Source organism: Ctenocephalides felis, unplaced genomic scaffold, assembly GCF_003426905.1.
Source record: "Ctenocephalides felis isolate EL2017-DRISC unplaced genomic scaffold, ASM342690v1 CF-g0.4_SCAFFOLD_01170, whole genome shotgun sequence".
Classification (NCBI taxonomy): Eukaryota; Metazoa; Arthropoda; class Insecta; order Siphonaptera; family Pulicidae; genus Ctenocephalides; species Ctenocephalides felis.
Window position 1 is genome coordinate 22,322,360 of NW_020537324.1, and position 14,388 is coordinate 22,336,747.

The window sequence follows — 14,388 nt, forward strand, 5'->3', positions numbered from 1 at the left end:
CTTGGTAGAGTGTTCGATTCACACGACAGGGATCTTTGGATCGAATGCTGTCAATGACTTAGAATTTATAAAAAAAAATATGTGTAGTTAATTTGAAATTAAATAAAATTGTACTTGTTAAGTAGAAATTGAATAAAAAATTAGGAAACATAAGAATTACGAAATTCGAATTAGCTGAATGGTATTAAGAGTAAGAAGAAAAATATTGGAATTTGCTGATATTTCAAAAGAAGAATGAAGGAAAAAAATGGAATGAAGATAGAAGTTGAATACGATTAGAAATTTGATATGAAAAAGTAATTGAAAAAAATGAGAAGAAAAATTAAGAAGAATATAGAATAGGATATATATAGATTGAATATAATATTTGAAAAACTGGTATAGAACGTAAATAAATAAAACTATTGTAGGTCAAAGGCCAAATAAAAAAACAGAGCAATGCTCAATTAAAGCTAATTCTAAATCACAAAATGGAAGAATTTACTTATAAATGAAGCCAAAATTAATTAAACAAGTAAGAACATCTGCCCTTTGTTGAGAAATTTCAATATTTTAATATTTATCAAGCGCTACACAATCAATAAAGTTTTAATTATCGCGAGTAATGAAATTTGTGAAATTGAATGCGGTGAAACGTAATTAGCAAACTTATGGCACGAAGCTTCATACAATGCATGTGTTGTATTATCAAAGCCATTAAATAAAATATGCTTCTGTCTGCTTTATGTTAATCTACATTTAGAACAATAACAGTAGTGGTTTTATTAGTGATTAAACATAAACAGAACGCTTCTCTTTATACACACTGATTATAATTTGTGATATAACGCTCAGACGTATAAACTTGTTAATTTACGGCACACATACCCTAGTTTCAGTACACACTTCAATATTATCTTGTGTACTCCAAATAAAACAAGGATTATTGTGTTTGTATTTAGTTAACCGCATTTCGTGCAAATCATTCACGTTGGAAATATCGATCCAGCAACAAGACAAGAGACTGATAAGTTTGGAATTAGAATTTCTACATGTAAAGGAAAAAAACAGAATATTCATGGCAACATAATATATTAATAGTTAATACTGTTAACTCCTGTTCATCTCTATTAACACACCTATCGCTAATTAATCGTTTATTGTCTCTAATTGCACTCTCTACAATATTCATCTCTATATGCCATTATTTGTGCCTCACAATATATCTACTCACATATATTATTCTTTTGCTATTCTATCCATATTTCATGCTATTCAAAATAAAATAAAATATATATTGCAGTTCTGAAGTGAAAATTATAGTATTTCGTATTTGTAAACGAAGTACGTGGTTCTAGCAAAGTCATTAAACTTTCAGAATGACAAGAGAAATGGCTTAAAATGTCCTTGGCAAAAGAGCATTGGACTTTCAGTGGTCGTAAGGGGTGATCTCAAATGTAAATATTTTGCCTGAAGCTCTAAATGTCTCATAGCAAAGAAAGCTTAAAATTAGTCATCATTATGATCCAATTGGTAAATCAGGGTTTTAAATTATACGTAGAAACGAATTATTTTATTATAGATTTATGAGCCAATTATACCGTAAAATAGACCAATGTAATGGCATGGCTTTTTTCATATAAAATGGTACTAAAAAACTGTCAAAGTGCTATGTGGTTGTTATGCAGTCAGGTTGTAGATATAAAACCTAACCTAAAAAACCCACAAATGTCAAAAAAAATAGCATAAGTGATGTGATATGACATCTCTCTGATGTGTCATAATAACATATGGTATAGTTACTTTTATGTGTAAAACGCCTGGTCGCAGCGCAAATACATAGCATTTTGACAATTTTTAGTACCATTTTATATGAAAAACACAGCGTAACATTGGTATATTTTGAGGCATTTTCTTAAATAAAGTTACATAATAATCGATTGAATCGACAAAGATTGAGTTTTAGCTACTTGTGACGATAAAATTTTCAACTGAATACTGAAAACTGATAAAACTTTCACTAAAAATTAATCAAAGCGGTTTCTAATTGATATCATTCAAACAAACTTGCAATATATACGGAAAAGTTAATAATGAAAGAATGACTTTTGTATAGATTTGGTAGATTTGTAGTTAATATAAAACTAGTATAATTGTTACTAAAATGTCTTCGTAAGCACTCAGCTATTCAACTGCTCAAACACGCTCTTAGGACATACACGTTTTATGTCTTAACTTTAAACAATTTTTATATTTAAATCACTTTTCGTAGACCTATAATATTTTCGGATATTTGTGTTTCGTAGACCAAAGACTCCATCTAGTGATGGATCAAAGTTTTATTAAACCCGCCAAAAGACTTTACTCAAGAATTAATTATGAAGAATCGATCTTTACCAAACACTAATTCGCACGATTCCCAATTGATATGTTTCGAACAGTTTTTGAAGTTTCAGTATCAGTTCATGATTTTTGTCGAAAACGTAGATGAGAAATTTTTAATTTTTCTGCTAATTATAAAGAAACTGCTCATCCACTCGTCATACAAAATTAATCAACCTGAATGAAGGTTCGTCAAATAGTTTTCTGAAATTTATGAAATCATGGCAACTTTTTTTTAAGAATACCACGAATTTTATCTCACACACAAAATACATGGACACTAATAAGGTTTTATTGTTGAGATTGACCTACCCAGACAAAAGAACTAACAAATAAGTGACAATTGTAATTGACCTAACAATTGCAAGTCTAGCATTTCCGTCGCTATATATAAAAGGCACTTGATTCAGAATGGTATGAAACGTCGCCAATGCATAAAATTAGCAAATGGCATCTCTGGCAAAAACAGTCTTCTCTTCACGGGAGTTAATAATGTAGCAAAATATGACTATCAAATACTAAACAAAACTTATCAATAATCGAAAAATCAGAAGACCCAAATTAGAACATAGTGCATGGTACAAAGGAATAACGAACATATAGCACAGTTTATACAACAGTGTTACATAATAAAGCATTTATATCAATTGACAAATTAACAGATCAATTACATCTATCAAACACTAATGTAACAAAAGAACGATAAATCACAATCCGACGGAAAATGATTCTCTGACTTGTTGCGATAACATTGTTAACTCGTATCGTGTGGTTGGCATGAAGTTGTAATAATTGTTTATGGACCTTCACGTCTGGAAATACGGAATCGTCGAAGCGCGAGTTTTGCGGCTTTCGGAATGACTAACATATTTCTGTGAATGTGTGAATGATTCATTTGTTAATTTACGTTTGCATTTAAGTTGAAGTGAAATGTGACAAATTTGTTGTAAATGATATGATGTCATATATAAATATATACATATATGCATCTGTCGTATACAGGTACGATAAAAATGAACCCAAGTAGGACGCATATCCTACTTGGTCCTACTTGGGTTAACCCCCGGTCGACCCGGTCGCATATCATGAAATAGCATGTTACTTTGATATCAAAGAACATTGTTTAAAAGATCTCATTTTGCTAATGTGTCCAATAATCTAAATATAAAACCCTGATAAGAATAATAATAAGCTAACGTTCATCTTGTTCAATGAGCTTTGCCTAATTTTAGACATCTGCGTAACGTTTTCTGACGAAACATGTAAATACTTCATTTAATTGTTGCAATTACGAAAATTTAAATCGCTATTTGTTTCAAAATTGATAAATTAATAATGAATAATTAAAGACTACATAAGTTCTCAAGAAAGCGTTTTTTTTTTGAGTAATAATGGATGAGTTCAAACACCTGCTCTAGACAACCTGATATCACGCAATAGTGATTAAAAGAATGATTTTTTTTTTGAAAATATTGATCAAAAGTATATTTCCAAATTGGAAACTTATAAGTACTTACAACTACTTACAAATTTCGTGAGAAAGAGTTAGTTAAAGAAGTAAATTGTTAGTAAAAGAAGTGGAAAAAAGTTAAACAATTGGAAATTCGAATTGTAAATTGCCCATTTCGGGCACAACGGTGTGAAATGGCAATGAGAAATCTCTCAAAATATTTTTCCCTGATTTGGGTTGGAGTTTAACTCACAATCAGCTCAAGGACTTGCCTTAGGCCAGAGCATCCGTTATTATTATTAATTATAGGTCATTGGCATAATTATTTTATGATTTAAAAAAAAAACTAATTGTTATTTATTTCATAATTGTAGCTAAGATTCAGTGTTTAGTGTTAATTAAAATTTCAATTAAATTTTTTTTGTGTTTTATATAGCATGATTTGCTAAATGATGCTACACATATCAGGTCACGAAAGTTTATGAAAACAAGTATAAATATTAATTAATTTTTGCATTTGTTCTTGATTATTTCGAATATATATATATATATATATATATATATATATATATATATATATATATATATATATATATATATATAAGAATAAAATATATTTGCAATGTAAATATTAAACATATTACATACAAAAATAAATATGTAGAGCATGTCAGAATGTATGCAAGACAAATGTATTAAATAAATAAATAAATATTATTTCTCCATGAAGAGAGCTAATTAAACATAAGAAATATTTAAAGATGTTTTAAATATCCATTCGCATGTATACCTCGTTAAAATTTTAAATGTAATTTATAGCCATTTTGTATATTAAATTTTTAAAATAACATTTAAAGTTATTAGAACTGCACACAGGAAACTACTTTATGACTTTAAATGCATTTATACTTCACACAAAGATAATATTATAAAAAGCAGCAAATTAAACTAATTACAACTTTTATTAACCAACTTTAAATTAAACTTAATTTAGAACCGTAATACTACTTAACGATAAGAACTTCCACTGATACATTTATTTAAGAAAAGGCATTAAAATTGAATGAATGAAAAAACTGCCTTAAGTCTGCGTCTATCATATGTTTCCTGACAGTTGTTCTGAGGCAGATGTTCAATTTACAGACATGCACTAGGAACTGAGACATCGCATATGTTGATACTACTTCATTTCAAAAAACAAATTGAATATTTTTGAAAACTAATTGAATTGTTCAATAAATAAAATTCACAATGCAGCTCTTTAGAATAGAATAAGAGAAACAGTATAAATTGTTTCCTGAATAACAATAGAGTTACATTGCATATTGTGCGAAAGACATGCGTCAATGCATTTTTACATTTCTTTGTATAATCATTGTTTTGCTTGCAAAATAATTTAATTAGACAAAAGAATAAGAATAATATTTAGTATAGACCGTTGTGTGTTATATTCAGCTAAATTGTTTCTTTAAAATTTTAACAATATAATTAGTTAATAATTCATAGGCAGCGTTCAAATATGAAATATATCGTCCACAGCAATTGATAATTTTTCTTCTACTTTTTCCATCCAATAAATCCCTTTCCCATTAATTCTACCGGAATCCGACACATCATGAACCAATTATTATCAATTTAATTAATTAAAATAGAAGTAGAAAAAATTGTGAAGAATATACCAAAACAGAACATTACAATTGACAAATAGAATATATATTAGTCAAAATACGCCAATTAAAATAATAAATAAATAATTTTTTATTTATTAAATTGAATAAATACTATCTGAATAAAGACACACGTCTAGTATCAAAATTAGTACAAATAAGTATTTATTCAAATTAATTATTTATTTATTCAAAGAATTAATTATTATTTATTTTATTCGGCGTATTGGACATTTAATTATAACTAATATAGTTAAATATCGGCAAACCTTTCAAGATACTATATAGAATTATTATATAAGTATTCACGTAAAATATAACTAATGTCTTTAAGTTTCTGTTGGCCTTTTTAATATCTTCATTATGACCATCATTTGATAATTTAACAAATTTGATATATTTATCAAAGTGAATAAACGTTAGGTATTATTCCTTTTACTTTATTTACGTTATTTTAAATTTAAAAAATTATTATTTATTTAAATGTTATATGCAAAATATGAATAGTACCTAAGGCAATGGTTTCCAACCTTTTCATATTGCGTTTCTTCGTTCTTATAAAAAAAAATTTATTGACCCCCCCTTAATTCTGTTCACAAATTAATTTCATAATTACTCAATGTAATTTATTTATCAAACTACAGATTAATATGTAGTACAATGTAAAAATATACACCTAAAATAATTATTTATTTACGAAAATTGTAATATAGTATAGCCCTTCCTCAGGGGCGCGCCCCACAAGTTGAAAACCACAGACCTGAAGTATCATGTAAAAAACGTTCTGTAATATGAAATTTAAATTTTATTTTACTTTTGAATTTGAGACTTATCAAAAATAAAATCGATTTTTTGAAAATCCGATTCACATAATGCAGTAACTTTAAAGTTTTAAATTTTATGTTGTTTTAATATTTTAACAGAACAAATCTATTTCTGTCTATTACCTATTTGTGTGTATAAATAGATATATAATTTCGTGCTTAAATATTTTATGGTACGACTCTTCTCTCATTCATAAGGAACAGCTGTTAAGACGCGCGCCAAAACATAATAGTGTCCAGGTGTCAGGATATCCCAAGAAAGGCCGAATATAAACAGGTATAAGAAATCGTTATTATGTCGACCGTATTACAGAATATCCGCGGAATACTATACACAGTGTTCATACAAATTTCAATGAATTCATTAAGTTTTGCTCATCCAACACAAACCGTGCCTTACACAAGCTTATAAGCCTTTGGACTTCAAAGGATTTAATCTTGCTACTACCCTTCGGCTGTCGTGTAGAATGCATTAGTAGGGCTTCCTAAATCAATATTGTATGGATTACTAGACCCTTTCAGAAACATTCAGATTAGACGGGACGTAATTAAAATAGTTTTCGAAAACAAGTTGTTTAGCAGTGTTTTGGGATTTTTGTTTTTCGAAAAAAATTGGAATGTTTTTTGCAGCATTATGTAAAAATTCATTCAGGGATTAGCAACCATTGGTTACGAGTTCAATCGCCCCTTTGGCCAGCTTTATATCAAGCAGTATTGATATTAATAATGACATTATTAGTATCTTTTCAAGAATTATCTAAATTAGATATGAAAATATACCCAATATAATCTCCACAGAAAGGAATGGTCAACCACTGGGTTGCCTTATTGAAACACTAGGTTAAGAAATGGACAACATCGACAGCTTATAGAACACATGCTTCTGATTGCTTTACAATTATATTAAAAAAATGTTATTTCAATGAGCTCATAGATATATTAAAAGGGATGTTTTTAATGAAATTTTCGGCTATCACGAATCTGAACTTCTTAGTTATAATATTATGATTTTATTTAAATTTATTCTATAATAATACAATAAATATTTTATACAAAAAAGCACCATCAAGTAGTAAAACCTTTAGCTGATTAGGATTAGGCGATCAATCACCTTTTTTTAAAAAAAAATTACAAAATTATATTTATTTTTAGAAACAGCATTAAATCAGTGATTAACGACATAAATACTAAATTTTATGTGTGTTCTTTATTTCTGAAGAGCATTTTATTATTCAGAATTTGAATTCATTAATTTTTATGTTATCGAATTAATGGCAATCAATTACCAATTTCTCTTTGCTATGTAAAAATTTTGCTAAATTATATTTATTTTGATATTATACTTATTTTTATATTATACTTATTCTTATTATATTTATATTATATTTATTTTTAGAAACAACATTAAATCTGTAAACAACGAGATGATGATACCAATTCTTGTTAACAATTTTACAAATTTATATTTAATTTTAGAAACAATATTAAATGTATTAATGGCAGTGTAATGCAATGCTTAATTCTCTGTATTTACTCAAATAATTGAATTACTGTAAATGTGTAATAAAATTAATGACAATCAAATGCAAATTCTTGTTAACTTTAATTTTACAAAATTATATTGAATTTCAGAGACAATGTTAATTCTGTAAATGACAATTACTTCTAATAATATTAATTATACAGTATAGATAGAATATAAAACGGATGGAATGCTTTATTCTCAGTATTAACTCAAACTAGCTGTAAGTGGAATTCTGTCTTAAGGCAATTAGGGCATCGTGCCTTAAGGCAAATTGCTGGAACTTCCCGTACAAAAATTATTATTTTTTTAAAAACCGATTAACATTTTTGAAAAAATTTTACTTCGAAAAAAATAGATTTTTGAGAAACTATAAATTTGACAAAAAAATACTTTTTTTTGAAAAAAAAAAAAATTTATTTGAAGAAAAATTTTTTTTTGAGAAAAAATTTTTTTTTTGAAAACAAAAAAAAATTTTGAAAAAAAATGTTTTCTTCATTTTGACATATTTTGAAAATTCTGAACTTTTTTTCACTTGCACTGCACTGCTTGAACTGCATAGAGACGAAATGTCAAAGCTCGCTAGTGCCGCGCCGCCGTCTAACGCGTAAACATTGGTACGGAACCCACAGAAATGTAAAAAAAAAATATACTTATTGTTGAAATCTCTATAAAATATCTGACAATTTGATGTGCATATGTCTAATGATCATTTTTAACCGCCGAATGGCATTTTTTTTTACTTTTTTCATTAGATCTCCGAAACCGCTAGACCTGCCTTCATGAAAATTTGATCAATTCTACATCTTGTCAATACAAGTAAAATGTTTTTTGAATTATTCAAATCGGACGCTCCGTTCTCTTAAAAACGGAGGTACCGTTTTTGGCACTTTTTGCCCCGTATCTTTGGAACGGCTGGACCTGCCTTTGCCAAAAACTAATCAGCACGTCTCCTTATCAATACGAATCGAATGTTTTTTGAATTATTCAAATCGGTTAATCCGTGTTCCCGAAATCGTCGACGAAAATTTGTATCCGCACATACATACACACACATACATACATACATACATACATACACACACACACACACACACACACACACACATACATCCATTTTTTCTAAGGTATGCCAAAATGTTCAGAAACCTCTGAAACGTAAAGATATATAAATATTTTCATTTTCGATTTTTTTGCGATTACTATAACTTGCCCTACGGGAAGTTAACAAATTGATATCAATGTGTGTTGTTGTTGATATTAAAGCAATCAATTACCAGTGTTTTCAAATATTTACAAAATTATATTCTTTGTTGAATGAACTTCAAATAAGTTATAAATATTAAAGATACCGTATCAGCTGTAAAATAGATAGAAGCTGCTTTATTGTCATTGTCAGTATTTACACAAATTATCATTAGTGTTATCGAATTCATGACGATCAATTTTTATAAATTACTTTCTTTTTTATTTTGTAAAAATAATTTCATTTAAATAAACTCGATAAATAACGATATAAATATCAAAGATACTGTATCAGATATAAAACAAATGGAATGCAATTCAGTATTCTTAACATACCTTGCATACTCACATACAGCAAAAAAAAGATGTTAAAATACCGGCAGAAGAATTCGTATTATTCATCATATATTTATTTTTTGATAAAGGCTTCGAATTTATAAAATTCTCGTAATAATGGAGTTTTTGCAAAACATTAAAGCAAAATATAAAAAAATGAACTTTTAAATATAAGACATGTAAAACCTGAAGTCAATATTTCGTTGTTCCTCATATGATTCATAATTTTATTACGACATAAGAAATCGGATCTTGATGAAATTATTTCAAACCATCGATAATTGCTTAAGAAAACCAGCAGGTGTTTGAGACTATGGTTAAAAATATCCGAATCTATTAGCAGATATTACTATACAATGAATCTAATAGAACTCAAACAAAAAGATCAATATTTGTTTAATAATTTTATTCTATTTGAAAAACTACGGTGCAAAAAGAGTATTGCGCAGGTGTGTCAATAACTTGTAAAACTCATTCATGTTGTAGCCACTGATTGCAGGTGATTAATTAGAATAATATTGATTTTGTAAACGACAAACGAACTTGGATATGAAAACACGATACAATTTAAATTTTGTAGCATCTACTGAATTTTAATACTGTTACATAAATAAAATAATCATTTTTATAAAACGCCAATATTAGTACTTCTTTCATCTTGCTTTAGGGAAGAATTATATACTTCTATATAGAAATAAAACACAGAGATAAAACGTTAGATAAAACAATGGAGTTTTTTTTAAAATAATATTTGTTTTAAAAAAAGACTCATTATTAACAGTACCTGAAGAAGGTGATAACTCATATCTCCCAAACGTTAAATAAAGTAATGAAATAATTTTTTTTAAAAAAGGAGGCCTTTAGTACAGTATATATATATATATATATATATATATATATATATATATATATTGTAATATACAAAAGTTAGACTTTTTAAATCTCGATTTGTATCATAATCAGTGTAAAATGTATTCCATATCTAATCTATAATCTATCCAAATGTATCCATAATTTATTTAAGACTCCCAATACCTTTACATAAATAAAGGTGTAATTTATTGGAATTATTCATGGAAAAATATAAAACTTCTTGAGCATGAAACAACGTATTTTATAATGAATTATGTAAATCAAATGATATAATCATTTATATTTCCTTCGAGTATTCCAACAGGTATATACACTTTATAATAAATTTGATATAACAATTAAAAACTATTTATGTTAAATAATATTCTATTTCATATTATAAATGTTTTCTATTTATATATTTTTTTAAATATCAGCTTGGTTTTATAAATACTCATGAATAAAACAATATAAATATTTGTTTAAATTATTCAATGTTACCTTTGATATGTAAATTTCGGCGCTAGTTTATCTATGCAGTAGCCGCCATTCAGGTAAACAATTCTCGTTAATGAATTGAAAACACAAATTTGTAAAAGCACTATTTTGCATAAACACTAGACTGGACAAAATTCACTATCGTAGACACTATTTTACTATGAATCAAATATGACTAATATTTCTCAGATCATTCACATTACTACAGAACAGACCGGCCAGGATGGCTTCACGATTACAAATGCCGTAGCAGTAGATTGTCGCGAATGTCAGTCGTTGCGAAGCATTTCTGATATGAAATTTATAGAACGGGACGCCGAGTAATAACGCTATAGTATGCAGCAGGGAGTGGAAACCTTTTTTGACCTTTGCTCTTCAGCCCAAGTTTTCAATCATAAGATCGATAAATAGATAAGCTATATATAATTTCAATGTCAAGACAAATACATCTCATTGCTCTTATTAGTCTTTAGTTTTACTGTTTAATTCAGTCACTAGTGAATAACTTGAACTGGTTAAGGTCAAAATCAGTATGAGTTTAGTGTAGGTGATGATTTTTCTCTGTTAAAAGTAATTGCATCGAATCATTAAGGGTAGAAAAATTCATTAATTAATCTCATATGCAGGTTTTTATACGTGTATTCAAACTCTTAATTCAAGCCCTAAAAATAATTCAAATTGACTGCTTAACTATTTAATAAGATTGTATGTATATGCAATATGTTATACTAAACACTTTTTTAATTCGCGTAGGGTAAGTTATTGCAATTGTCCCAAAATCAAAATTGAAAATTTTTGCATACTTCACGTTCTGAAGATTTCTGAACATTCTGACATACCTTAGAAAAAATGGATGTGTGTGTGAATATGTATGTATGGTTACAATTTTTTGTCCACGTTTTCAGGTGCAGAGATCAACTCGTTTGAATGGTTAAAAAAATATTCGATTCCTGTTGATAGAGAGATGTGCTGAATTGGAAAAGGCGATTGCAGCCGTTTCGGAGATACGGCGCAAAGAGTGCAGAAAATATAAATCGCGCTTTTGAGAGAACAGAGCATCCAATTTGAATGATCCAAAAAATATTCAATTCATAGTGATGAGGTGATTAGATTTTGGCAATTAGGTCTAGCTCTTGACGTTTCGGAGATATGGAGCTAAATGAGCAAAAAATGGCAGTTTTTGAGAGAATTAAGCATACGATTGAATGATTCTAAATACTGATTGCTTTTGGGGAAAAATTTTTAATTTCCAAAGAATATTTTTTTTACTAAATTTTATTCTTCAAATATTTTATTATGATATGGAAAGTTCCAGCAATTTGCCTTAAGACACGATGCCATACACCACTAGTCTTTTTTTCAATTTGGAGATGTACAAACCGATTTATATTAAGCTTATGGAAATAAATTTATGAATTATTTCACTTTTGGAAACGTGGAATAATACGTTTGAAAAATAATATAAAAAGTATAATATAAATACAAGTTAATTATAAACACAATTCTCGTTTTTTCTTAATTTATATTTTAATAGTTTGTTACATAACACATTTACGGGTAATAAGAAGTGAGTTCTATGAGCAGTTTTTATGATATTAAATAACCATTTTATCATATTTTTATGACATGTTTTTATTAAAATTTATGATTATATATTTGGGATTTAGCCAAGCCGGAAAAATGTATTTTTACTTCCATTTCATCCAAGTGAAAGGAGATATACTTATCTATGGAGATATCATTATTTTTTATATCAAGTTGTCCGAAATGTGGGTTCGAAACTTTGAAACTATCGTGATTATGAAGCAAGGTACAAAGCGCCTGTCCTTTCGTATATAACGTTGAATTAAAAAACGTCATAGATATATTTACTTTTTCAGTCTTTGTTACTATAGGGCCTAAGCTCTTCATTTTTAATAGAGGGTTGCATATTCATGTAAATATGAGAAGCGGTTTCAGAAATTGAAAGGGTGTTTGCGATATGAATTTTCTGAGTATTATTTAGAACAACGTTTTTAGAATACGTTTGTTTTCCAAAACTGCTACTGATCGATAGATTGACCCCCTTCAGTAGTTAAAAAGGTAATACATTGTTACAAGATTCTATATATCAAAAGAAGCATGTATGCATGGATTAAACTTCCTTGTAACCTGACAATAAACATTGAGTTTTAAGTATAATTTAATAAATTTGCAAAAGAAAAATATTGCATTTTTCTTTTGCAACAAACATGTTATTTACCTCTGACACAGAGTACATACGCCTGCGAGAAAGGGAAGCAGCGTGGTAACGGAACGGGCATGCCTACTACGCGTAGTACACAAAAATCAAGCTATTCAAACTGTTGATCATGCTCTGTATATGCAGATAAAAATCCACTAAAATTGATATCACAAGTATACATTATCGTGTATATAAATGATAATTATGTAATTGCACAACTTAAATATGTTTTTGTCAGGAAACCGCGAGAGATAGCCCTAAAAGTATCAATGGGCGCTTGCGCCAAGCACTCATATACATAGATAAATAAACATAATGCTCATATATACGTTATATATAAATTTATATATATATATATGTGTGTGTGTGTGTGTGTGTGAGTATGTGTCAATACAGTATATTTTTCTAAACGATATTTTCCTAAGAGCTTCCGTTTTTTATCAAAAAAAAAACATTCACAATTATTTCTACGTTTCGGGAATATGGAATATAATCTTCTTTAAGAACTTGAACTTAGGATTCAAATTAAACTGAATATAAATAATAGCATTAACTTTCCGAAACATATACAAAATCAACTAACTTTAGGTATAATGTTCAACTGTTTATTTTGAAAATATAGTTTTTGCTTTCACTAAAAATCAATCAATGCGATTCCCAATTCAAATCTTTCAACCATACTTATAGTATTTGCTGTTACATAAATAAAAAATTAATTAATTAATCATTTCAGCCATTTCGGGTTCTAATGATGTATTTTATTTAGGTTCAACTATAAGCAGTAGGTGTGCACAAAACACGGAACCTACATATGCACGAAAAAAATAGATTCTAATTAGAATCGCTTAAGCGCGGTGCGCAATTCCAAACTTCGGTGCAGTTTTATATCTTATATTGAACCGATTATCGTAGAGTTCATAATATTCTAGAACGTTATTTCAGGCTCTAAAATCTATCGTCAAATCATAAAAAAATCTACATTTAATTACGAAAAAACGATCCGGCTGATCTTTATCAAAAATTAATCAGCGCGATTCCCAACCAAACAGATTTTGAATTCTTAAAATCGGTTCAAGATAGAGTGCTAAAGCGCGTAGTAAAAATTTACACTTTTCTGCTAATTACAAAGAAACGGCTTAGGCGATTGTTGCACAAACCGATAACCGCTAGTCCTTATCGAGTTACATCGAATAACATCGAATTTTTGAAAACGGTTCAGCCGTTTTTTCAGAAGAATTTTAAAATCGGCTTACTTATAAACCGGATCTTCTCTCGAAAACTAACATCTCCTTCAGAAAGTTATTAATTTTTTTTTATAATTATTTCTACATTTCGGTGATCGGACGTGAATGTCCTCATTATCAAGAACCTTGAAGGTTTGAAATGAAAAAAAAATAAACAAAAATATC

At 28.2% G+C, this 14,388-nt stretch overlaps 1 protein-coding gene across 1 annotated transcript in view; it reads right to left on the minus strand.

The window, feature by feature from the left end:
- The window catches only part of LOC113366461 (tumor necrosis factor alpha-induced protein 8-like protein), a 28,511-nt gene extending 17,558 nt beyond the window's left edge, over window positions 1-10,953 (minus strand). The window contains exon 1 of the mRNA XM_026608064.1: window positions 10,759-10,953. The gene's annotated coding sequence lies outside the window, so the exon portion shown is untranslated. The remainder of the gene's footprint in view (window positions 1-10,758) is intronic.
- Window positions 10,954-14,388: the final 3,435 nt, after the last annotated feature.